Below are 27,657 nucleotides of genomic sequence, written 5' to 3' on the forward strand. Positions count from 1 at the left end.
ATACCTTTCTTTTTAAAAAATTATTTATTTTTTAAATATGCGACAACAGTGATGTGCATTCAAATCCTTATTACACACACAGAGCACAATTTTTTATATCTTTGTATATAAAGTATGTTCATGCTAACTTATGCCATTATACATTGACTCATTTCTTTCTGCATTATGACTCTTAATACACATATATAACACAATTTTTTCATATCTGTTTGTATATAAGGTATGTTGGCACCAAATTCAAATTTTCATACATGTATTTTTGAATGATGTTGATCATATTGCACCATCCTTGCTAATCCCCTTTACCCTCCATTTTCCTCCTCTTCCCAATCTAGAATTAATTTAATCTTCCCATACTCTCCCTCCCTACCCCATGACTCACCCCCCATATATCAGAAAATATTTGGCATTTGGTTATTTGGGATTGGCTAAATTCACTTAACATAATATTCTCCAACTCCATCCATTTACTGGCAAATGCCATGATTTTATTCTCTTTTAGTGCTGAGTAATATTCCATTGTGTGTGTATACCACATATTTTTTATCCATTCATCCACTGAAGGGCATCTAGGTTGACTCCACAATTTAGTTATTGTGAATTGTGCTTCTATAAACATTGATGTAGCTGTGTCCCTGTAGTATGCTGTTTTTAAGTCCTTTGGGTATAAACTGAGGAGAGGAATAGCTGGGTCTACTGGTGGTTCCATTCCAAGTTTTTCAAGGAATCTCCATACTGCTTTCCATATTGGCTGCACCAATTTACATTCCCACCACCAGTGTATGAGTGTGCCTTTCCCCCCACATCCTCACAAACACGTATTGTTTATATGCATATTAGCTGCCATTCTGGGTGGAATGAGATGAAATCTTAGTTTTGATTTGCATTTCTTTAATTGCTATGTTGAACTTTTTCATATATATTTGTTGCTCAATTGTATATCATATTCTGAGAAGTGCTTGTTGAGTTCCTTGGCCCATTTATTGATTGGGTTATTTTTGTTTTTTTTTTTTTTTTTTTTTTTTTTTTGGTGTTAGATTGAGTTCTTCATATACCCTATAGATGGGTGCTGTATCTGACGTGTGTGTGGTAAGAATTTGCTCCCAGGATGTAGGCTGTCTCTTCACCTCACGATTGTTTCTTTTGCTGAGAAGCTGTTCAGTTAGAATCCATCCACTTGTTGTTTCTTGGTTTTAATTCTTTTTCTATAGGATCCTTATTAAGGATGTTCGGGCCTAATCCAACATGATGAAGATTTGGACTGACTTTTTCTTCTCTTAGGTGCAGGGTCTCTGGTTTAATTCCTAGGTCCTTGATCCACTTTGACTTGAGTTTTGTGCATGATGAGAGATAGGGGTGCAATTTCGTTTTGCTGCATATGGAGCTCCTGGTTTCCCACATCATTTGTTGAAGAGGATATCTTTTCTCCAATATGTTTTTGGTACCTTTGTCTAGTATGAGATAACTGTATTTATGTGGGTTATTTTCTGTGTTCTCTATTCTGCTCCATTGGTCTACATGTCTATTTTGGTGCCAGTACCACACAGTTTTTGTTACTATTGCTCTTAAGTATAGCTTAAGGTCTGGTATAGCGATGCCACCTGCCTCCCCCTTCTTCATAAGGATTCCTTTGGCTATTCTGGGTCTCTTTATTTTTCCAGGATCATGATTCCTTTTCTATTTCTATAAGGAATGTCATTGGGATTTTGATTGGAATTGCATTGAATCTGTATAGTGCTTTTGGTAGTATGGTCATTTTGACAGTATTGATTCTACCTATCCAAGAACAAGGTAGATCTTTCCAACTTCTAAGATCCTTTTTGAATTCTGTCTTTAGCATCCTGTAGTTTTCATTGTAGAGGTCTTTCACCTCTTTCATTACGTTGATTCCTAAGTTGTGGGGTTTTTTGTTTGTTTGTTTGTTTGTTTGTTTGGTTTGGTTTTCTTTCTTTCTTTCTTTCTTTCTTTCTTTTTTAGGCTATTGTAAATGGGGTATGTTTCCTAGTTTCCCTTTCAGAGGACTTGTCACTGATGTACATATTCCCTTTGATTTATGAGTGTTGATTTTATATTCTGCTATTTTGCTGAATTAATTTACTAGTTCTACTTTTCTGGTGGAATTTTTTGGATCTTCTAGGTATGGAATCATGTCATCAACAAATAGTGATGATTTGAGTTCTTCTTTTTCTACCCATATCCTTTTAATTTATTTCATCTGTCTAATTGCTCTGGCCAGTGTTTCAAGGACTAAGTTGAATAGAAGTGGTGAAAGAGGGCCTCCCTGTGTTGTTCCAGATTTTAGAGGGAATACCTTTAATTTTTCTCCATTTAGAATGATGTTGGCCTGAGACTTAGCATAGAGAGCCTTTATGATGTTGAGATATGTCCTGTTATCCCTAGATTTTTTAGTGTTTTGAACATGAAGGGTGCTGTATTTTTTTGAATGCTTTTTCTGCATCTATTGAGATGGTCATATGATTCTTTAAGTCTATTGATGTGATGCATTACCCTTATTGATTTCCATATGGGGAGCGTTGCGTCCCTGGGATGAACCCCACTTAATCATGGTGAAAATCTTTTTAATGTTTTGGTATTCAATTTGCCAGAATTTTCTTCAGAATATTTGTATTTATGTTCATTAGAGCTATTGCTCTGAAGTTTTCTTTGTGTATTTGTCTGATTTTAGATCAGGATGGTTTTGGCCTCATAGAAAAAGAGGGAGCACTTCCAAACTTTTTCTATTTCATGAAAGAATTTCAGGAGTATTGGTGTTAGTTGTTCTAATTGATAGAGATGATGAAACTTTTTTCATATATATTTGTTGATTGGTTGTATATCCTCTTCTAAGAAGTGTCTGTTCAGGTCCTTGGCCCATCTTTTGATTGTTTTTGTTTTGTTTTGGTTTTTTTTTTTTTTTTTTTTTTTTTTTTTTTTTTGCTTTTTGAGTTCTTTATATACCCTCGATTAGTGTTCCGATGTGTGAGGGGTAAAAATTTTTGGATGTAGGCTTTCTGTTCACCTCACAGATTTTCTTTTGTTGAGAAAGAACTTTTTAGTTGGATTCCATCCCACTTATTGATTCTTGGTTTTAATTCTTGCGCTATATGGTCTTATTAAGGAATTTGGGGCCTGATCTCACATGATGAAGATTAGGGCCTAATTTTTCTTCTATTAGACACAGAGTCTCTGGTTTTATTCTCAGGTCCTTGATCCATTTTGAGTTAACTTTTGTGCATGGTGAGAGGGGTTTAATTTCATTTTGTTGCATATGGATTTTCAGTTTTCCCAGCATCATTTGTTGAAGAGGCTATCTTTTCTCCAGTGCATGTTTTGACACCTTTGTCTAATATAGGGTAGTTGTAATTTTGTGGGTTAGTCTCTGTCATCTATTCTGTACCATTGTTCTACCAGCCTGTTTTGGTGCCAATACCATGCTGTTTTTATTACTATTGCTCTGTATTATGGTTTAAGGTCTGGTATAACAATACCACCTGCTTCGCTCTTCCTGTTTAGAATTGCTTTGCCTACTCTGGGTATCTTATTTTTCCAGATGAATTTCATGATTGCTTTTTGTATTTATATGAGATATGCCATTGGGATTTTAATTGGAATTGCATTGTTCCTGTATAGTGCTTTCGGAAGTATGGTCATTTTGACAACAGTAATTCTGCCTATCCAAAAACAAGGTAGATCTTTCCATGTTCTAAGGTCTTCTTTGATTTCTCTCTTTAGGGTTCTGTAGTTTTCATTGTATAGATCTTTCACCTCTTTAGTTAACTTGATTCCCAAGTATTTTGGTTTTATTTTTTTAATGTTTGTGGTTATTGTAAATGGGGTAGTTTTCCTCACTTCCTTCTCTGAGGTTTTGTCACTGATATATAGAAATGCCTTTGATTTATGGATATTGATTTTATAACATGCTACTTTGCTGAATTCATTTATTCTAGAAGTTTAGAAGTTTTCTGGTGGATCTTTTTGGGTTTTCTACGTATAGAATGTTATCATCTGAAAATAGTGCTAATTTAAGTTTTTCTTTTCCTATGTGTATGCCTTTAATTTCTTTCATCTCTCTATTTGCTCTGGCCAGTGTTTCAACACTATGTTGAATAGAAGTTGTAAGAGAGGGCATCCCTGTGTTGTTCCAGTTTTTAGAGGGAATGCCTTTAATTTTTCTCCATTTAGAATGATGTTGGCCTGAGGCTTAGTGTAGATAGTCTTTATGATATTGAGATGTTCCTGTTATCCCTATTTTTCCTACTGTTTTGAACATGAAAGCATGCTGTATTTTGTCAAATGCTTTTTCTGTGTCTATTGATGTGATGAATTACATTTATTGATTTCTGTATGTTGAAACAACCTTGCATCCCTGGGATGAATCCCACTTTGTCATGGTGCACATCTTTTTGTATTCAATTTTCCAGAATTTTGTTGATAATTTTTGCATCTATGTTCATTAGAGATAATGGTCTAAAGTTTTCTTTCCTTGTGTCCTTGCCTGGTTTGGGGATCAGGGTGATACTGGCCTCATAGAATGAGTTTGGAAGTACTCCCTCATTTTCTATTTCTTGAAATAAATTGAAGCATATTTTTTTCTTCCTTAAAGAACTTATAGAACTCCTTGTGTATTCATTTGGTCCTGGGCTTTTCTTGGTCAAAAAGCTTCTGATGGCTTCTTCTATCTCCTCACTTAATATTGGTCTGTTTAAGGTTTGTATGTCTTCCTGATTCAATCTGGGCAATCATATGACTTAAGAAATTTGTCTATGCCTCAATGTCTTCTATTTTATTGGAGAATATGTTTTCAAAATAATTTCTAATTATCCTCTGCATTGCTGTAGTGTCTGTTGTGATATTGCCTTTTTCATCACATATGCTAGTAATTTGGGCTCTCTTCTCTCTCTTTCTCTTCAGTAGCATGGCTCAGGGTCTGTCAATTTTATTTTTCAAAGAACCAACTTTTGGTTTTGATTTCAGCTCTAATCATTTCTTGCCTTCTACTGCTTTTGCTCCTCGTTTGTTCTTTTTCTAGGGCTTTGGGATGTAGTGTGATGTCATTTATTTGTAGGCTTTTTCTTTGGAGGAATGAACTCCATGCAATGAAGTTTTCTGTTCATACTGCATTCATTGTGTCTGAAAGATTTTGCTATGTTGTGTGTATATTTTCGTTTACCTCTAAGAATTTTTAAATCTCCTCCTCAATGTCTTCTGTAACCCATTGTTCATTCAGTAGAATATTGTTCAGTCTCCATGGGTGCAGAATTTTTTATTCTTTGTCATTGATTTCCAATTTCATTCCAAAAAGATCTGATGAAATTCATGGTAGTATCTCTACTCCTTTTTATTTGCTAAGAGTTGCTCTGTGGCATATAATATGGTCTACTTTTGAGAATTGTCCATGCACTGCTGAGAAGAAAGAGTACCCACTTGATGCTGGTTAGTTTCTGTGTTCTCTATTCTATACCATTGGTCTACCAGCCTGTTTTGGTACCAATACCAAACTATTGCTCTGTAGTATAGATTAGGGTCTGGTATAGCAATGCCACCTGTTTCACTCTTCATGCTTAGAATTGTTTTAGCAATTCTGGGTCTCTTACTTATCTAGATGAATTTCATGATTGCCTTTTCTATTTCTATGAGGAATGTCATTGGGATTTTGATCAGAATTGCATTAAATATATGTAGTGCTTCTGCTAGTGTGGTCATTTTTAATAATATTAGTTCTGCCTATCCATGAGCAAGGTAGACCTTTCTATCTTCTTTGATTTCTCTCTTTAGGGTTCTGTAGTTTTCATTTGTGTAGATCTTTTTACCTCTTTTGTTAAATTGATCTCAAAGTATCTTTTTTTGAGGATATTGTGAATGGGGTATTTTTTCTCATTTCCCTCTCAGAGGATTTGTCACTGATATACAGAAATGCATTTGATTTATGGGTGTTGATTTTATATCCTGCTACTTTGCTGAATTCATTTACTAGTTCTAGAAGTTTTCTGGTGGAGTTTCTTGGGTCTCTTAGGTATAGAATCATATCATCAGCAAAAAGTGCTAGTGTAAGTTCTTCTTTTCCTATACTTATTCCTTTAATTTCTTTCATGTAATTGCTCTGGCCAGTGTTTCAAGAACTACATTGAATAGAAGTGATGAGAGAAGGCATCCCTGTCTTGTTCAGATTTTAGAGGGAATGCCTTCAGTTTTTCTCCATTTAGAATGATGTTGGCCTGGGGCTTAGTGTAGATAGCCTTTACAATGTTGAGGTAAGTTCCTGTTTTCCTGAGTTTTTCTAGTGTTTTGAACATGAAGGTGTGCTGTATTTGGTCAAATGTTTTTTCTGCATCTGTTGAGATAATCATATGGTTCTTATCTTTGAGTCTATTGATGTGATGAATTACACTTACTTATTTATGTATGTTGAACTAACCTTGCATCCTGGGGATGAATCCCACTTGATCATGGTGCACTATCTTTTTGATATGTTTTTGTATTCAATTTGCCAGAATTTTATTGAGGATTTTTGCACTTATATTCATTAGAGATATTGGTCTGAAGTTTTCATTCTTTGAAGTGTCTTTGTCTGGTTTTGGGATCAGGGTGATATTGGCCTCGTAGAATGAATTTAGAAGTACTCCCTCTTTTTCTATTGCCAGAAATAGATTGAAGAGTATTGATATTACTTCTTTAAAGGTCTAATAAAACTTGGCTGCATATCCATCCAGTACTTGGCTTTTCTTGGTTGGGAATCTTCTGATGACTTCTTCTATTTCCTCACTTGATATTGGTCTGTTTAAGTTGTGTTATATATTCCTGACTCAATGTGGGCAGATCATATGACTTAAGGAATTTATTGATGCCTTCACTATCTTCTATTCTATTAGAGTATAAGCTATTAAAGTATACAGTTTCAAAATAATTTCTAATTATCCTTTATATTTCTGTAGTGTCTGCTGTGATATTGCATTTTTTATGACTTCTGGTAATTTGATTTCTGTCTCTTTGTTAGGATGGCTAAGGGTCTGTCAATTTTATTTTTTTCAAAGAATCGACTTTTTGTTTTGTAAATTTTTCAATTGTTTCTTTTGTTTCAATTTCATTGATTTCAGATTATTTTTTTCTTGTTTTCTACTGTTTTACTGCTGATTTTTTTTCTTTTTCTAGGGCTTTGAGATGTAATGTGAGGTCATTTATTTGTTGGCTCTTTCTAATAAGTTCTTTCTATTAAGGAATGAACTCCATGCAATGGATTTTCCTCTTAGTGCTGCTTTCATAGTGTCCCAGAGATTTCAATATTTTGTGTCTGTATTTTCATTTATATCTATAAGAATTTTTTAATCTCCTCCTTGATGTCTTCTGTAACCCATTGTTCATTCTGTAGCATATTTTTCAGTCTCCATGGTATGGCAGGATTTTTTTCATCCTTATTGATTTCCAATTTCATTCCATTATGTATGATAAAATGCATGGTATTATCTCTACTTCTTTGTATTTGCTAAGAGTTTCCCTGTGGCGTAATATATGGTCTATTTTTGAGAAGAATCCATGTGCTGCTGAGAAGAAAGTGTATCCACTTGATGTTGGTTGATGTATTCTATATATGTCAATTAAGTCTAAGTTATTAATTGTGTTAATGTGTTCTATAGTTTCTTTATTCAAATTTTGTTTGGAAAATCTGTCCAGTGGTGAGAGGTGTGTGAAAGTCACCCAAGATCATGTTGTGGTCATTTGACTCTTGAACTTTAGAAGAGTTTGTTTGAACATAGGTACACCATTGTTTGGGGCATATATATTTGATATGTCTTGTTGGTGTATGGTTCCCTTGAGCATTATGTAATGTTCTTCATCTCTTTTGCTTAGCTTTGACTTGACGTCTACTTTATTTTATATTAGTATGGACACCTGCTTTCTTTCAAGATTCATGTGAGTGGAATGTTTTTCCCAACCTTTCACCTTCAGTCTGTCTTTTCCTACCAAATGAGTCTCCTGTAGGCAGCATATTGTTGGATTTTTTTTTTTAATCCAGGCTACTAGCCTATGTCTTTTGATTGTTGTGTTTAAGCCATTAACATTTAGGATTACTATTGAGACATGGTTTGTATTTACAGCCATCTTTGTTTATTTTTGCTACTTGAAGTGTTAATTATTGTTTAATTTTTAATTTGTATCTACATATAGGATCCAGCATTTTAATTGAACATGTGTAGTGATCAAATCAGTGCAATTTCTACCTTCTAAAATATCATTTTGATATTTGAAACCTGTGAAGTCTTCTTAGAATGTCCAGAGTCTAATAATTACTTATACAATTCAAACTATGGGCTATAAAACCTAAGAGTTACATTTCCCTCTTAACTGCTGTTCGGCACTCTTTGCCAACTGTCTCTTATAACAGATATAAAAAAGTTTTCTCTTTTGTGGTTCTTTGTGATCAACTTTTTCAGCTTCAACATATGAGTGCAAACATACAGGTTTTGTGAAATATGAAAAATCACTAGAAAAAGACAATCTCCCATGGTAAGTCCAGAAAAAAAGAATATAAATTTAAAAATTGTAAAATATAGTCCCAGTGCCTTGTGAGGCTAAGACAGGAGGATGGTGAGTTCAAATCCAGCAACAGCAAGGCCCTGAGCAACTTGGTGAGATGCTGTCTCTAAATAAAATATAAAATAGGAGTTGGGATGTGGCTCACTGGTTGAGTGCCCCTGAGTTTAATCCCTGGTACCCCCCAAATATTAACCCTAAAGGGTTCACATTTAATCACTAGCCCTCAGGTCTTTTTTGGTGAGATTTATATATAATGGCATATGCCAATTCTTATGAATATATTTTTCATAAGTCAAATATTATATAAATATTTTATAGTATAAGCTTAAGTAAATCCATATTAGCATGTAAAAAATAACTTAAAATTGTTTTAGGTGAGGCTGAAGGCCTGCAATCCCATTGGCTCAGGAGTCAGAGGATTGTGATGCCAAAGCTCAGTAACTTAGCAAGATTTTTTCTCCAATATAAAAAGTGGCTGGTGAGATAGTTTAATGACTAAGTGCCCTGAGTTCAATCTCTGGTATAAAGGAAATAAACAGGGTTTTAAAATTGCCTTGTCTCAACAACAACAAAAAATGTGTATTTACAATGAAAAACTGCATTCTATCACCTTTCTGTGATACACAGAATCTGCTTTCATTCATTTTTAACATTTGAATCTTACACAATCCAAGTTTTCTATCACTCATTAAATGACATGTTTTAATCATGTGCATCTCAAGGCCATTGGATGAATTTAAGGTCAGTGTGGCTGAGGAATCTGCAGTCATACCTGCAGGAGTGTGCAGGTGCCATGAATTTGCAGTAATAGTCAAGAACATTGCCTTGAAACTGTTGGAAAATTGTTTTCTGCTGGTAAAATTAGATAACAGTATCAGGAAGAATTTAGACCCTTTCTTGATAGTATGCTTCAAAGAAAGGGACACAAATTCATGCAATCATAAGGAGAACTAATCTTCATACAGGTAGTATCAGGAGAAAGCAGTCTCCAGAATGACCAATCTCCAGTTTTGAACTACAATCATATCACTAAATAATGTGCATCAAGTATATATGATTAAAATTATGTACATATATCATGGTAATAATGAGAACTAATCTTCATACAGGTAGTGCCAGGAGAAAGTCCAGTCTGGTCATTCTGCTAGCTCCAGTTTTGAACCACAATTATCACTAAATGATGTGCATCAAGTATGATTAAAATTGTGTAGATATATCATGGTAATGTTGTGAAGAAATATCTATATTAATGTCCCTGATGAGGTTCCATTGTTGTTAAGAAGCATCCTGGAGAATGGGAATGATTCATAGATGCCTGAAATCCTGAGCTATATACCTTCCCAGCTGTGCACATTATGACTGGCACAACATAGTCCAGGAGATCATGAGACATAACACAAGCTCTCTGACATCAGGGAGGTAAACTGAGAAACAACCCTCAAACAAGGGTCTATGGAGTGATACTTGCAGTTTGGTCCAGGGATGTCCTATTGTAATAGGCACTCATGTCCTTTATGCACTGGAGAAATCAAGCTGCCTCCCAGAGTGGGCATTCTGTGTGGAAGGATGTGTAAATCACAGGGAATAGAACACAGATTTCTGACATAGATTACATTTGAAGAATTCACATATGGTAAGAGGAAGGAAAGGCCAAGTGAGGAGATGAGAAAAAAACAGATCACACATGAAAAAGAAATTTTCAAAAAAAAAATCAGAAGTTTTGTTTGTTAGAGCTGATAGTAAAGACTGTATCTGGATCCAGGAAGGAGTCATATTAGATATGGTGCTGTCACTAAAGTTAGGGGTGGCTGTATGATACATGCACCATCATCTGTGTTGCAACAATCTTGTGAGGACTGCTAAGGCAGTGGACACGAGCTGGTGGTCAGGACAGAAGTAGAGAGAATTACAGGAGAATGATACCCCGCTGCAAGTTAGGGTTATTTGGAACCTCTGGGTGGGCACATTCCAGGGTGAAGGTGAGAGGAAGAAACATCTCTTCTCCCATATGCAGTGTGAGCACCATCCTGCTCATAGGGGTGACAGATCCTATTTCCTCACCCCTTAGCAACTCATGTGCACACTTACAACTTGGGGTAGTCCTCATCACAGAGCTCAGCTTCACCACTACTGCCAACCCTCCCCATGTCCCCTTGGTATTCAGTAATGTAAAAACAGACAAAAGGGAGATGGAGAATTGAGACTGGACTTACTTCAAGCAAGTAGGCTTGGGATTGATGTCAGCCTGGGCAGAAACCTCTTACCTGTGGCTTTTGTGTGCTGGGAATCTATGAAGAGCACTAGGAAGAAATGACTGCCACCACAGAGAGGGCAACACCATCACCCAGCACCTCTGCTTCAAAACACACCCACCAGTATCATGATGAGCAAACCCTGGGCAAGACTTGACTGAATGAATGGCAGCTCTTTGTGAGAAGTAGAGGTGAGAATCATGGGTTGCTTTTGTAAATTGTCAGGGTTTTAAAATATAGCTCAGTGTTCACACTTACATCTATGATATTTATATTACCATTATTTTAAATTTCTCCTGAGAAAAGCCACTAGAAGAGAAATTGTTCTTTAAGGTCAAGAAAGAAGAAGCCCCAGAGGTTCTTCTCTGTGGGGACAAGTGCATGGAGTACTTCATACAGGGCATAGGTTAAGGGTGTCTGCATGGCAGGCCATTCCTCATGCTAGGCATGTGAGTGGCAAACTTCTTACCACATCGGCACAGCTCTGGGTATGAGGCCGCCTGTTGCAGTCCCACTTGTTGATTGTTCACTGCAAGGACAGTGGACATTGCATTGGTGGCTGTCTATATTTTGCTTAGGTGCTGCCTGAGTACCTATACATGGTAACTGCACAATAAAATCAGACCTGCTTCCTGCTTGGTCTCTGGAGGCCTTGATTAGAGACTCCACAGCCACACTCTCCTCTACCCTGTTCTGTGGACCTCCTCAAGGGACAAGAATGCCCATGCACTTCTCTGCAGACCCCAACCTTTCATTACTGGGAAACCACATGGTCCTGCCGGAGGGTCTGTTTCCCTGAGTGATGGTGCGATGGAAGAGTCACATCCTGCTTTATCTTGTTTTTTGTGTATTAGCAACAAGAAAAGGAGATAGGGTCACATTTATCTGTGCATCCTAATGACACAAAGAATTGAATTTTGGAAAAAAAATCTAAAAGCGACCAGGGCAGGATGGGCTTCAACTTTCCTGAATGTTCCTCTTACACATTCCCATTGTTAAGCTTTGCAAAAGGTAATTTTTAGTGATTAAAACAGAAAGGACTAAGAGATAAAAATATATTTTCCAAATTCTTGTGAGTTGTATCCACAAGCCTATAATTTGCAACCATGAATTGGAATTTACCACCACATTAATTTGTTTTTTTAAAAATATTTACTGTACTTCCTTCTCATCATGGTCCCTTATTTGACATTAACTAAATGAAAGAAAGTTTTTAACCATGCTCAGGTTTTTTTACCTTAGTCAGTAGCAAGGGGACATGAGGACATGAGGTTTTGAATATAGAACCTCATTTCCTTCTAAAGATTTCAAAATCTACAATTACTCAAACAACAATGATTGTTCTATGAAATGGCCAAGGCAAGATTATCAATAATAAAAATATTAAAACTTATTAATTCCCTGGTAATAAGTATACAAATTAGTAGTGTTTAAAATCTCTACATGATATAGCATATGTAAAATGTGTCACATGAAGTTACTAAATTTAAAAAATGAAAAAGTAAAACTGACATTCCCTATAAAAATTGACTAATTTTAGCAGGATCTCAAAGAAGCAAACATCCTTTGTCAATATCCTCATTGCACCACACAGAACACACAGTCCTCTGGACTCATTAGGACTGTTGGAGTCAATGCCTCCTCTGAAGCTACTGGGAAATATCACTAGACCAAGTTTCCTCCTCCCATGTCATTTTAAAACCCACCTTAACTCTGCATCTGAGGGCACACAGGTACTTATTCAGGTGACTAAGCTGGGAAGGACTCTGTGCAGCTGAGCAGAGAACAAACACTTGTAGGCTTTATGGAAAGGATTTGTTTAAGTTCTCTCTGCAGGTTTGTAATTTTAATGTCTGTAGAAAGGCAAGAAGGTCCCAAGAAGGCAAGAACTGTGGCTTCCCAAGGGAGACATGTCATCTGTATCTTAATTTTACTTCTCTGATAGATAAGAGCAGTCCTGAGACAGCTGGGCTCCAAACTCTGAGATTCTTGGACTTATCTGGAAAGGGATCTTGATTGAGATCATTTTCTCATCATGTTGATAAGGAAACTTAAATTACTCTAATTCTTGTTCTAAGATCAAATTAGTCCAAATCTGTTCCACAATTTATAATGCCTCTACTTTGGTGTGAGGGACTCCTGGCACCCCCATAGTTTCCCCTGTTGCCCTGAAGGCTCTCTGCCTACAGTGTATGATGGGCCCTCTTCCCTAGTTTGAACATGGAGCACCCCTTTTTTGGGGTAGTAATGGTTCTGTATGTCATCCTTTCCAAAGTGACAGTTCTGTGGTTCAAGCCCTGAGTAAAATATTAGAATTAATCTAATATAAAATGAGAAAATAGAAAAGTAGAGGAAGAGCTGTAGGTCACATGTTGTAGACACAGGCAGTTGGAATCTAGTGAGAGCCAAGGCAGAATTTGAGCTGGAGTCCACTCTAAGGATCCTACATGATCAACTCCACCTTCTCTGAGAGAAACCCTGTAAAAGTAGGCTCAGTTTCCTGGATACTATATATGAATATATATAAAAGCATTAAAGCCCTATATGAAAATGGAGCCCCATTTTCTGTTGTCAAAAGAAAGGACAGTCATTTCAAGTGGACCCACTTATCTTCCAGTTGTAGAAATCAGAAGATAGTTCTTGATCACTGCTGTTATCAACATGTGAAGGGTTAGTACAGGCATGATAATGAATGAAGCATTTGTTCTTTCTAGAGGTAATTGGAAACTTGGACTAAACTGGAGAAGAAAGTCACAATGATTGCCAAAACATGAGACCTCCAAAGCTACATGAGAGGGAAACATAAAACAGGAAAAGAGTGCAAGTCAATGAACAAGTACTTCAGCATATGCACAGTTAGGCAAGACATCAAGGGCAGAGGAAAAGCATCCCCTCAGGCAGCTCCCATCCTGGACCAGCCACATTAAAATTTTGTGCCTTTGACCTGGGCTCTGCCTTACTCTATGGCATGGCCCAATGATCACCAAGGTGCCACCTGGAATACGGTCCCTCATACACACTCACCTCCTGGGAGGCTTCTGGAATGAGCCATGGCAGAGTGTTGGCCAGTACTGCCAACTTTGTGGAGCTAAGAAGAGCTCTTTGGAGAGGTGGAGAATTGCAGACCACACCTTTGTTGTAATGTGGACATGCTGTGTAACTAGGTGCTGTTAAATCCAATCTCTTTGTCTAAGTTGCCCTGATTTATAATAAAGAGGACAATAATTTCATCTCTAGTTTTGTGATTAGGCCAAAATACACTGAACAAGGGGGTTCCAACCAGTTAAAGAAGGCTCTCTGGGGAACTGGGCATGGTGGCACATGCCTGTAATCTCAGCAGCTTGGAAGGCTGAGGAAGGAGGATCATTAATTCAGAGCCAGCCTCAGTGAAAGAGATTTACTAAGAAGCTCAGTGAGATCCTGTCTCTACATAAAGTAGGGCGAGGGATGTGGCTCAGTGGTTGAGTGTCCCTGAGTTTAATCTTTGTCGTCCCCCCCTTAAAAAAAAAGTGTCTGGGGAGTGGGTCTCAGGCTTTGGATTTATAATAGCTTTCATGGAGGTTCTATAATGTAGAACTAGTATAAAATAAGTTTTATTGGCCAAGCTCTAGAGTGGATGTGCATGCATTTGAATCCAGGCATATATATATATATATATATATATATATATATATATATAAATAGTATTTGATGTTGATCTACTGATGGAATATTTCCCATACAAGGCTCATATGTGCTTTAATTAATCTGCAGCTACATATTGAAAAATAACAGTCATCAGAAAATCATACATGTGAAGCTAGATCATTTCATGACCCTTTAGAACATCTACAAGGCAAGATAGTAAGAGAAACAATAAAAATGAAACATTCATGAACTTGGGAAATTATTTAAAAATCTGAGGTGAATGTTAGTCCAGAATCTGACTTCCATAGCAAGACCCCTACAGCACAAGAATTAAAAACCAAGAATCAATAAATGGGATAGATTCAACCTAAAAAGCTGCTTCTCAGCAAAAGAAATAATAATGTAAAGAGAGAACCTACAGATTTGTATAAAGTGTTTACCACACGTACGTCAGATAAAGCATTAATCTCTAGGGTATATAAAGGACTCAAAACTTAAACAAACACACACACACACACACACACACACACACACACACACACACAACGCAATTAACAAATGGGCCAGGTAACTGAACAGACACTTTACAGAAGAAATATAATCAATTAAAAAAATATATGAGAAACCATTCAACACATCTAGCAATTAGGAAGATGTAAATCAAAATTAGTTGAAGATTTTATCTCACTTCAGTCAGAATGGCAATGATTAATAATACAGGCAACAATAAATGTTGGTGAAGATGTGGGGGAAAACGAACACTCACACATTGCTCATGGGACCGACTGCAAATTTGTGCAAATACTAAGGAAAGCAGTATGGAAGAGTCTTTGCACAACCAGAATGGAACCACCATTTGACCCAGCTATCCCTCGCCTCGGACTATACCCAAAGGACTTAAAAACAGCATACTACAGGGACACAGCTACATCAATGTTCATTGCAGCACAATTCAAAATAGCTAAACCATAGAACCAAACTAGGTGTCCTTAAACAGATGAATGGAAAAATAAAATGTGATTATATATATTCCCCCCACCAAGGGAATATTATTTATCTTTAAAGATGAATGAAAATATGGCTTTTGGTGGCAAATAGATGGAGTTGGAGAATATCATGCTAAGTGAAATAAGCCAACAAACACACACAACACAAAGGCCAAATATTCTCTCTGATAAGTGGATGCTAACTCACAATGAGGGGTGGGGAAGAATCCTTACTTTAGACTAAGTAGAGGGGAGTGCAGGGAGGGGAGGGGATATGGGGATAGGAAGGATAGTAGAATGAAACACACATTACATATAATATATAATATACATGGATGCTAAACCACTCAAGGGTGGGGGAGAGAATAGAAATTCAGTGGATTAGACAAAGTTGGAATGAAGGAAATAAAAGGGAAATAGGAATAGAAATGACAGTAAAATGAATCAGACACAACATTTCTATGTTCATATATAAATACACCACCAGTGAAGGTCCACATCATGTACACCTGAAGAATGGAATGCTAACTAAAAGAAGTATTACTCCATGTAAGTGTAATATGTGAAAATTTGCTCTACTGTCATGTATACCTAAAAAGAGTAAGAAATTTTAAAAATGGTAAGGGAAAATTTGTATACAGAGAAGTTTTATGAGTTAAAAACTCTTTAATAAATGCTAATGTCATTAAGGTTAAATAAAAGTATAAAAGACTACCTTGAGCTCATACAAAATAACAATGGTAAATAAAGTTGCCCAAGTCAGTCTGTGCAACTATCTATTATCACAAAATTTTTGGTTTGCAACTCTTTTGTTTTCCAAAGCAGCACAAGAACAATACTTACAAGTTGAGCAGAGAGAACATGTTACATAGCAGTGTTATGAATACTATTAATAGTGCTGTGTGCACTCAAAGCATTCTCAATTTCCTTTCCCACGCAATAAAAAATTATGCAGTTGAAAGATACACTAGTTACTGATTAGATAACATATACATGTGTTTGTGACATTAAGTATGTGGGCAGTGCCTCAACTTGGCAGGTCAGATCCAATAGATAAGGAAGACACTCTCTTCACACCAGAGAGTGTTTTTTTGAGTAATACTATGAAAGCAAGAGAGAAAGCAAAAGTAACAGACACAGGCAACTGTATTGCCAGACTGGGAATCCCTATTACATAGATGCTGTGTTTGGGTTTCCTAAACAGCTTTTCAGGGTCCTGACTGGGAAGTACTGGGCAGAGCATCCCCTCCACAGGTGAGAGTTTGAAGTCTTTTTCTAACTTGTATTTAAAGTGTGGCTGAATAAATACAAGTTAGAAAAAGGAAAGCTTCATTCTAACAGCTTACATGATCTAGTGATCCCCTGAAGAACACTATGTGAAGAACAGATCAGATCCCAGAGGAGGGAGTGATAGCCTTGAGATGACTAAATAAATTGGGGTTCCAATGACTGTGCCACGGAGCCAGATGCATTGAGATATTGGCATTCTTTAGCTGTTGCATCAGGATATGCAGACATCATGCAGGCACATAGAAAGGGAAGATATTTAGTATTTTTCTTAGACCTCTAGTACTGAATCTTCCCTCTGAGCCTTATAGTTAAAACTCTCATATGTAAAATGAAGCCAGTTTTCTGAGTAAAATAACATGGAGTGGAGATAAGCATGAAACCTAGAGATTTACCTTTTGGAATAAAGAGTGGTGTGAATATTATTCTCCTAGAATTTATCATTTCAATATTTATTTTCCCAAATAAAGTTAAATGAAATGTTTGTGGATGGTGTTTTGTTCATATGCTCACATATGAAGAGAATATTGTGTTTTTACTTTTTGAACAGGACGTGTAGATTTGAGTCTAGAGATTTATTTCAATCAAAATTGTGTTTCTCTCTGTGCGGTGTCATGGGCTCCTGGAGCTGTAAGATCTGAAGAGGGACAGGGTTAGTTTATAGTATCTTATAATTACTGGTTTGCAGAGGGGTCTGGGAAAAAATGACACATGCTACCTATCATATAATCCAATAAGTATAACAAACATTATATTGTAAGTTAATAATTAGAACAAAAGGTCTACAAAGTGAAAATATATAATAAAATAAAATATGTGGGGGCATAAATGTTCCTATAGTATGTCTGTTTCTTTTTACAGTCATCATTTTACATGTATCTGGTTATACTTTTCTACTGGGTATCCAAGACTAAAGAGGTGGTCCTATATTGGGATGTTTTTCATACACTTGAGGTCAGTCTAGTTTCCTCAGTGATGAACATCATGGAATTCATGAGCAACTGCATGGTTTCTTCAGTCCAAGAATCAGGATGGGCCTGTGGACCATGTGGTTTCCCCAGGAAACATTGAGACTATTTCCCCCTTCAGCAACCCTCCTTTTTTTTTTTTTTACCTGAATATGCATGTTGGCTCCTAGTCTCTTGGGTCTTTCTTAACTCCCTCATTGGGAGCTTGTATAGCTCTCCAGAGTAGATCCCTTAGGGAGTACTGCAACACTACAAAGTGAAATGTTAGAGTTGTAATTCAAACTAGGGATATCTGGGCATTATTTTAGTATTCCTAGGTCCTTCCTTTAACTTAATTTTTGCATAATTACAAACAAAAGGGTAAATAATTTACATAAATAATATTCCCCAAATAAAACTTGATTAAACATATGAAATAATTAATGGAGACTTTATAGCATTATTTACCCAATAGAATGTTTTGCTATATTTGATACATTAGCAAAGTGAATAGTGGGAGATGTGTGATCTAATAACACCATTAAATTCATGACAAGGTTAATATGAAGAAATTCACACTTTATTTAGTAATGAATTGCATCCATAGTGCAAATATAATTAAAAATGCTCTGTAAAATGGGCATGGTGGTCCATGCCTGTAACCCAAGGGACAGGAGAAGCATTGCAATTTAAAAGCCAGGCTCCATAACTTGGTGAGGCCCTAAACAACTTAGCAAACCCTTTCTCAAAATAAAAATTTAAAAAATCTGGGGTTGCAGTTTACTGATTAAGTGTCCCTACGTTTAAGTACAGAAATAAAAACTAAAAATTTAAAATTTCATATATACCTTAAGACTTCTGTAATAATCAACTATGAGAATTATGTTTACTCCAGTTGTGAAAAATGAGAATATTTACTAATTTTTGATTCATAGTAAAATTATATCCTTTTAGGGATGCACTATTCTATACTTGTATTTCCTTATTTATACAATATCAGCTCAAGATGTTAAGAAAATTTTCAACAAATGTCAAAAGCAATTACCCATTTTCTACACTTAAATGATTTTTTCCCTCCTAGGTCCCAAATACTTCAAAGGATGGGCTCTAGATAAGAAATTTACTACAAATTTTTATACTTGTCAATATTTTCTTTGTAAATAGTTTGCTATTATCTAAGGTACATACTTTGGACATATGCTATTCCAAATTTGGTACAGGTATGAGGTACGAAATTGAAAAATGTCTAAAATTTGAATACACTCTTGGACACATTCTTTGGGTTTCTATATGCTATAAATACTCCAGTGTTTTAAAAATGTTTTTCAATGTCCAAAACCTTTGCAAAATTTTTTCCACATGTCCACTCACTTGTATGAATTCTGAGGTGCTGCATAAGGTGTGAACAAGTGTTGGAGACTCTGTAACCTATTTTACACTTGTATAATTTCTGTGCTATCATATCTCTGGTGTGAAATAGTGTGGAACTACTATTTCACCTACTATAAGTGTTGATTCATCCTTAAAGACACCAATGCAATTTTTCATTGTAAAACTTTTCTCCAGTATAAAATCTATAATGTTTACTAAGATGTGATCTTCAATTTTAAAAGCTTTGCCATTCTTTACATTTATAGGACTTGTCTCTAGGATGAGTTTTCTGGTGTCAAGTAAGTGATGATTTTTGATTAAAATCCCTGCTACATTCTTCACATTTGTAGGGCTTCTCTCCAATATGAATCCTCTTGCGGCAACTAAGATGTGAGATGCTATTAAAAGCTTTGCCACATTCTCTACATTTGTAGGGCTTCTCTCCAGTATGAATTCTTTTGTGACAATCAAGATATGAGATACTATTAAAAGCTTTTCCACATTCTTTACATTTGTAGGGCTTTTCTCCAGTGTGGATTCTCTGGAGCTGAATAAGTGATGATCTTTGCCTAAAAGTTTTGCCACATTCTTCACATGTGTAGGGCTTCTCTCCAGTATGAATCCTCTTGCGGCAACTAAGATGTGAGATGCTATTAAAAGCTTTGCCACATTTTCTACATTTGTAGGGCTTCTCTCCAGTATGAATCCTTTTGTGATAATTATGGTATGAGATGCTATTAAAGGCTTTGCCACATTCTTTACAGTTGTAGGGCTTCTCTCCAGTGTGGATTCGCTGGTGCTAAGTAAGTGATGCTTTTTGACTAAAACTCTTGCCACACACTTTACATTTGTAGGGTTTCTCTCCAGTATGAATCCTCTGTTGTGGCAATCATGCTGTGAGTTTGTGTTAAAACTTTTGCCACATACTTTACATTTGTAGGGCTTCTCTCCCGTATGAATCCTGTTGTGTCGATTAAGCTGTGAGTTTGTGTTAAAACTTTTGCCACACACTTTACATTTGTAGGACTTCTCTCCAGTATGAATCCTGTGGTGATTTTTAAGGCTTGGTTTTTAACTAAAAGCTTCACAAAATTGTTTACATATGTGGGACATCTCTCCAGGGTGTGTCCACTGGTGACAAATAAGATTGGAGCTTTTATTTAAAGTTTTGTCACATTCTTTGCATGGCATATCTCCTGTGTGAACACTGTGATGTTGCGTAAAGTTTTTGAGTGTGTTGCATTCTGCACATTGGTAGGTCTTCTCTGCAGAATAAATGTTTTCGTGTTGAGTAAGGGTTGAATAATCTTTTAAGGCTTTGCTACACTTTTTACATTTACATGTCTTTTCTTCACTATAAATCCCCTGATGCTTAACAAGTTGTAACCTTTCACTAAACTTTTTTTTTTTTGCTTTCTTTTAAATTTGTAGGGTTTATCATTGTCATAGTATCTGCTTTGTTTAAAGAATATATGAAAGCATCGGCTTGCTCAACATCTTCTAAACTTATAGTGCTCTCTTTCTCTATAAATTCTCTTGTATTGAGCAGGCTCTGCACTCTGATTAAGAGCCCTTTCACATACCTAACACTTGCACGTTTTGTCTTAACTATGAATATTTGGATGAGTAATAGCTTCTGAGTACTGAAGCAAGACTTTCCCACATTTTTCATTTTGGTAAATTTTCTTTAGAAAATGACTAGGAGGTTCTCTATATTCATAATTTTATCACCAATATAAATGTCCTGGTATTTACTGAGGGTAGAGACATGGCTAGTGGTGTTACTTTATAGCATTATCTATATAGTGCACTTTCCAGAAATCTATCAGAATTGTCATTTAGCAATAGTGGGGAAGTAGGAACCTTTCTACAATTCTTAACATTGTCTACTTGGGCACAAGGATAAGTTAGTGTTCTGTTGCAGAAAAATGGACATTTTGTAAAGAAACTCTCAAAAGTATCACTTTTAGAAATTTGTCTTAAATATCTTCTCTGTGCAAATGTTTGATTGAAGTTTAACTTATAATTGGCCAAGATAAAAACTGATGCAATGACCAAATTTCTTTTCAAATTTTCCACATTTCCTTTCAAAGGAAATATAGTCTTTATAATGGCTGTGGATATATTCTTAAAGACATATAAAGCTCCTCAAATGTAAGAGAAATAAATTGAATTTATTTTTTCAAACATTAATTGTTCCTGGTGTCTTTTGACCATATAATTTTTATCATAAATAGGGACTACTAATTGGTTTTGTCTATTATAATACAATTTTTGAACTTTACTCTCACCTATATTTTCCCATTGTTTTCTTAGTTGTAAATACTCAAGGTCACACTTTCCATATCTTCCCTCTCTCTCTTTTATTCCCCGCTCTGGTAAAATTTCTCGAGGATGATGAGAAGTCATGGCTGAAATAAATTAAAAAAAAAATCATGTTTACTTACTCTACTGGGCTGAGTATATTTTGCAAACATAGGAAATTACAGCAATAAAGGAACATTAGCAGGAGAGTGGATTAGTAAATCCAAGTCCATCATTACTGCAGAAATATATAAATATTCAAATAAAAATGTACACAGAGAATTACCTTGAGAAGTTACCAAATCATCTTAGTATTCACAGTAGCCAAGATGAGTACCTTACTATGGAGAGTAATATAGTAGCAGAAGATAAATTGTGCTGCACAGCCTTTTCTCCTTCACAATATATTTCAAAAATTTACCAACTTTCTTCTGTTTCATTAGAAAAAGAAAAATATGAAACATGCAAATATTTGGGGACTGTTCAAAAAGGGGTTCCTGCTTACCAACAGAAAAAATACATAGCTAAATCTACTGTAAGAAAATTAAGTTATGAATTACTCAAGATGAATTGTAAATTATCATTTAAAAGAAGTTTACTGAACTAAACCAACACACAAAATGATAGAATAAAATTTAGTCAAGAATTGTTAATAGTAATAAGCAGAAAATGTGTGTTTAAAGTCTTTCTTTAGAATGTCTGAAAGAGTCAGGGGTGGTTGTACACAGCACCATAGGAGGTTGAGCCAGAGGATCAAAATTTCAAGGCCAGTCAAAGTAAAAAATGCAAAGTGCTAAATTACCCTTAAGTTCTCTTTTAGGTACTAATAAACAAATCTAAGAAAATAAGAAAAATAAAACTTAAAAGTAACTCAATTGTCTCCAAGTTGCAAGTTTTAATCCAAGTTTTAAAACTCAGAATATTGAGAGCATCCAAGAGAAAAAGATGGGTCACCTAGAAATGTGTAACTATATAATTGTGAAATCCTTAGTCGAAACTTCACAGCACAGAAAGGAATTCAGGGCTATTTTCAAGGGATGAAAGAATAAAATTATCAACCAAGACATAATATTCACAGCTACTATCTTTCAAAAGAGAAGGAAAATGAAGACTTCAAAGATATAAAAATGCACACACTACTCATCAACACTAGATCTGTTATCCACAAAGTATGAAAGATAATCCTTCATAGGAAAATGTAAGTGTGCACAGAAACACAAATCATATGAAATTCTAAATATTTCTTGGCCCAAAAATTCTATTTTATTGTAAGGATGCGTCTTAAAACATGTAATTTTGAATATAATTTGAAAGACAAAAGCATAAAAACAAAACTGTTAATAGGCATATATACCTGTAACAATAATATAATTTTGAAAGGACACATAAATATATTCATTTTTTTAATTAAGTAAAGTCAAGTTAATACTCATACAAAGTATGAGTAGGAGATTCTTCATTTACAGATTTTTTTTTTTTTTGGTTGGCAAATGCAATATTACAAAATCTGATCAAACAAACCTTGGCTATCTGAATTAACTCTAAAAATTACAACTGTAAGTAGTCCACAGGATACTCTAAGTCTAAGGACACACACATACTGAAAGCAAAGGGTTATTAGAATGACTAATATTATGTCTAAATTATAGTACACAAAACATAGTTTAAGACAGTTACAGGACATAGAAGACGTTTTAAATTAAAAAAAAAAAAAAAAAAAAAAAAAAAAAAAAAAACCTTTAAGAGGCAAAATAGAGAAAAGGAAACTTTCGCTAGTATCTGAATTAAGAGTAAATAGATTTGCAATGAACGTCCTACTCCCCAAACACACAAAGAAAACATTGAGAATGTTGAATGAAAACCAAGAATCACTGTCATCCTAGGAGACATCAATCCCCACTTACTGAAAAGGGAAATACAGTGAAGAAAAATGGTAATTGCAAAGCATAAGAATTTGAAAATATTTTGAAACTATTGTTGACTTATAGAATTCCTGTTCTTAATCACAAATGGGATATTATGCTGGATAGACCAATTTTATGTATTAAAACAAAGGTTAATAAATATTTAAGTGATAGTTATTTTGTAACTAACATGGAATAAAAATTTGAAGTCAAAAGTGATAGGGATGTTCAAAAATCAAAAAAAATGTGTCAGTTGATTGAACACTCTTGGGCATGCTGTTGTTCAAGAATTGAAAGATAACTGTAAGTAGAAAAAACATCTTTTAATTTTAGAGGCTCCAGGTAATATTCAAACTCCCATTGTTATTTTTTTGCAGAGAAATCTGTCCTTTAAACTGTATGAATATCCCCCAAAATGCAAATAAAATTAGAAGAATATTTCCCTGCTAAAAAATATACTAAAAGTTACAGCATTCAATTATAAATGCAGACATGGAGTCAGGTAGACGGAGTTCTGAGTGAGTGTCATAATAAGCTCTCACATCAGTAGCAAATTAAAAACATTGAACACCAGTGTTATTACAATGTTATTCAACAGAGCCATCATGGGGGATGCAAATCAAATATCCCTTGAAAAGAGTGGATGAGCCAATTTAGAATATAAAACTATAGAACTTTGAAGTGAAAGAATTTATTCTAATTATATATCTTACAAAATGTATGTACACTAGGTTAACTGAAATATGTCACAGAAAGAATACTGCAGAATTATACAAATAGGACATCTCTAAACTAAAAAAAAGAAGCTTTCTGAAAAAAAGGGAATGGTTTTGGATGGGGAGACAGAAATGAGCCCTTGCTTCCTAGGAACTGATTATTATTATTATTTTTTTTTTTTGAGATGTAAACTTTTTAGAGACACATTGCATAACAGTTTGAATTAATGTTACTGAATATTTAAAATTTTGGAAACAGTAAGGTTTATTTTGTGGTTTTGATTATAATGAAAATTAAAAAAAAACACATAAAAGATAACTGCAACATTTTTCAAACTACATTTAAAATAATGTGGTCTTTATTTTATAAATAATAACAAACTCATCAGTATACAAATGATGGGCATGCATGTAATCTCAGCTACTAGGAAGTCTGAGGCAGGGGAATTGCAAATTCAAGACATCCTCAATAACTTAATGAGAACCTCTCTCCAACTATGAGTGAAAATGAGCTTGAGGTGTAGTTCAGCATTAGAGTATCACTGCCATCAATCCCCATTACATTTACATATAGAAAACTTCAATTTCCACGTACATGGGCAGAATGAAAAGCCATCAAGATAAAATACAAAAGTCATAGACAAAAGAGGCTTAATATTTATACAAGCAAAAGCACATATAACATTTTTGGCAATTCAAACAAGAGTCATGCATATCTTAATTTGTGAAGCAATTAACTTATATGAGGAATCCCCGTCCATAACATGGATCCTACTGTACACAATGAAAAAAATAAGAAAAAAAAACAACCAAACAAACTGTAAATAACCAGAGATGTATTATTTTACAAATCCTCTTATTCAACTACAACTTACACCATCTCTCAAAAGAGCAGTCTTTGTCCATCTTGACTTTCATTCCTGACAGATAATTTCACAGAAAATCCATTACACATATTTAGAAAGAACTCTGATAAGGAAGTTTTAGTGAAAAAAAAATGTACAAATAAGATTAAAGAAACTGACTTATGATAGTAATGTATTACAACGGGCTGACCTAGAGATCTCCATAAATGTGCAAAACTTTCCTGCAAATAATGGAAGAGGGTCTGGCATTGTAGAGTAGTGGTAGAGCACTTGCCTAGCACATATAAGGCCCTGGGTTCGATCCTCAGCACCACATATCAATAAATGGGAAATTCATTAACAACTAAAAAAATATTTTAAAAATTATGGAAGAGCCGTCAGATAATATTGACAATAATATGGTAAGGGGAGGGTTTTGTTGTTAATTTGAATGTATGGAGACATTACTGGAGGAAAAGCAAGAGCCTAGATAATTTTAAATCACAAAACACAGAACAGGTTCTTCTATGATAAAAAGAGAAAGAAATCAAAGCTTCTCAAAAATGTTTTCTGCTGTATAACGTCTCAATCAACCTTTTTGAATTTAGGCTTCCTCCTCTACCTCAACTATGTCCTCTGCTATATGTGGGTCACAATATTTGACATCACTGCATTCCTCTAAGTCAACCATATGTCAAGTGAAGATTATATATCATGCCAACAAAGGAAAACATTAAGGATGAAAAGAAACATCATTAACATTTTCTTGTCAGCACCAAGAACTACCCCATCTTTTTTATTGAAAGCATGAATCTGAAACTCATTCTTATGGTGAAGTTCCCAAAAGATATACTTCAAGCGAAAAAAAAATGAATAATGATAATTAGGAATTTTGAAAGAAAGTTATGCTCACCCACAAATACCAGGTTGCTGCAGGTCTCCAACATCACTTCTCTATATAAATTCTGCTGAGCAGGATCCAGGCATTCCCATTCCTCCTCAGAGAAATCAATGGCCGCATCCTCGAATGTCAATGGCTCCTGAAATAAAAATTATTAGATCAATAGAACATGGACCAAACCATTATTCAGTTTTAATTGGAATTAAGAGTAGAACTGACTGTCATGTAGGAGAGTGACTTTAATTATGTAATAATATACTTTCCATTATCTAATTCAGAGGAAAATACATAAGTCCAAAAACAGTATGTATATTCCACATCAGAGTGAAGTGAAGGATATATACCATAATCCAAGCACTGAATAAAAGCCCAACTCCTAACTCTTCTGCCATCAGTGAATGAAATTTAGGGGACATTCCAGATGCTTATAAGACTTGTCAGAGATATTCTCATAAGGTGATTGTGCCCAAGGGAGACAAAAAAAGTGGTAAAAAAGCTTTTGAAAACAGTCTGGTAGTTATTCTCTCTGCTTTGTAGCTATGAGATAGATTGAGCTCCCGAATGTAATTAGTTTCAGGTATGATCCATGACACACTCCCAATGTGTAAAATATTCATAAAATATTAACGTTTGGAGACATGTAAAGTGACACTTCCACCTCACGAAAAGACAGACTTGAAATATTTCAAGTTCTATAAGCAGTTCAACGAGTGAATAAATTTGATACAATAGAGGCCCAGACAGCAGCACATATGTGTTCAAAAGACTGAGAAAGAAATGGTTAATAAAAAAGACCTTTTAATGTAATTATAATAGAAAAAAATGGTAACAATAGGTTACTTAAAACTCATATAACCAAAGATATATAATCAAGGAATATGATGGTTTTGAGAAACACATAAAATTATTACTCATAAAAGAGGCACAGGACTGTCATCATCTCTGTGTGCAAAAGGAAGATGAGATTAGTAAGATACACCAGAAGTGTTCACACGGGTTTTCCACGTGTGGATGGATCCTAATTAAACATAGCTACTTTATTGCAATAATTACCTTGACACACAGCATAATCACCCCATCTACACAAATAACCAATTAAAAATCTTCAATAGCAAAGTATTTAAATATTTGAGCCAATTGGAATTGTATGGTATCAAGTTTCATGAAAGGAACAACATCAAGACACATCAGGTTAGTAGATGATTATTGTCACTGTTCACGAAATGCAAAAAAATAAAAATCCTGACATGTTAGAATAAATATATTTTCCAAACTGTGGAGCACCCTCACTGTAACACTGTAGCCTATTGTGACTCATTCCTAAGCAGTGAGTGAGGCAATTCTGGGCAGCTAACAAAATAATTCTGTAAAGTCTACACACATCAGATCCCTTTTGCAAAGAAAGGAAATGGTTAGTCTTCTAGAGTCACAATTCTCCCCAGTTAACAGACACATAGTTGGAGTCAGTTTAAAGTCCTCACCTACAATGTCCTTTAAAATTTATTTTTCTAAAAGAAAACGTGTGAATTTGCGGAAAATCAAATTGGGGTTGTGGCTTGGTGGCAGAGCACTTGCCTAGCATGTGTGAGGCACCTGGTCTGATCCTCAGCACCACATGTAAATAAAGAATAAACGTACATCAACAACTAAAAAATACTTTTAAAAAATAACATATTTTTGATACTTTGGCACAAATGTCACTAGTTTAGGTCTCAAACTTCCAGTCTTTCACATAATTCTGATGCCACTTATAAGTCCCAGAATGTCATCTACACTGCTGATCAACTTTCTGTAAATTGGGGGGCCCTACAATTACCCAACATAGAAAGGAACATTCAATATTAAGTTATTAGTTACCTAAAACTCTAATAAATGAATTAAACACAACCATGATAAAATCCTATCAACCTGTTGCACAAATATAAAAAATTGCTTCTAAAGGCTATATGGAGAAGGTAGGCATACAGCGTGGTCAACAATTCTGT

The sequence above is a fragment of the Marmota flaviventris genome, chromosome 10 (assembly GCF_047511675.1).
Source record: "Marmota flaviventris isolate mMarFla1 chromosome 10, mMarFla1.hap1, whole genome shotgun sequence".
NCBI classification, from domain to species: Eukaryota; Metazoa; Chordata; class Mammalia; order Rodentia; family Sciuridae; genus Marmota; species Marmota flaviventris.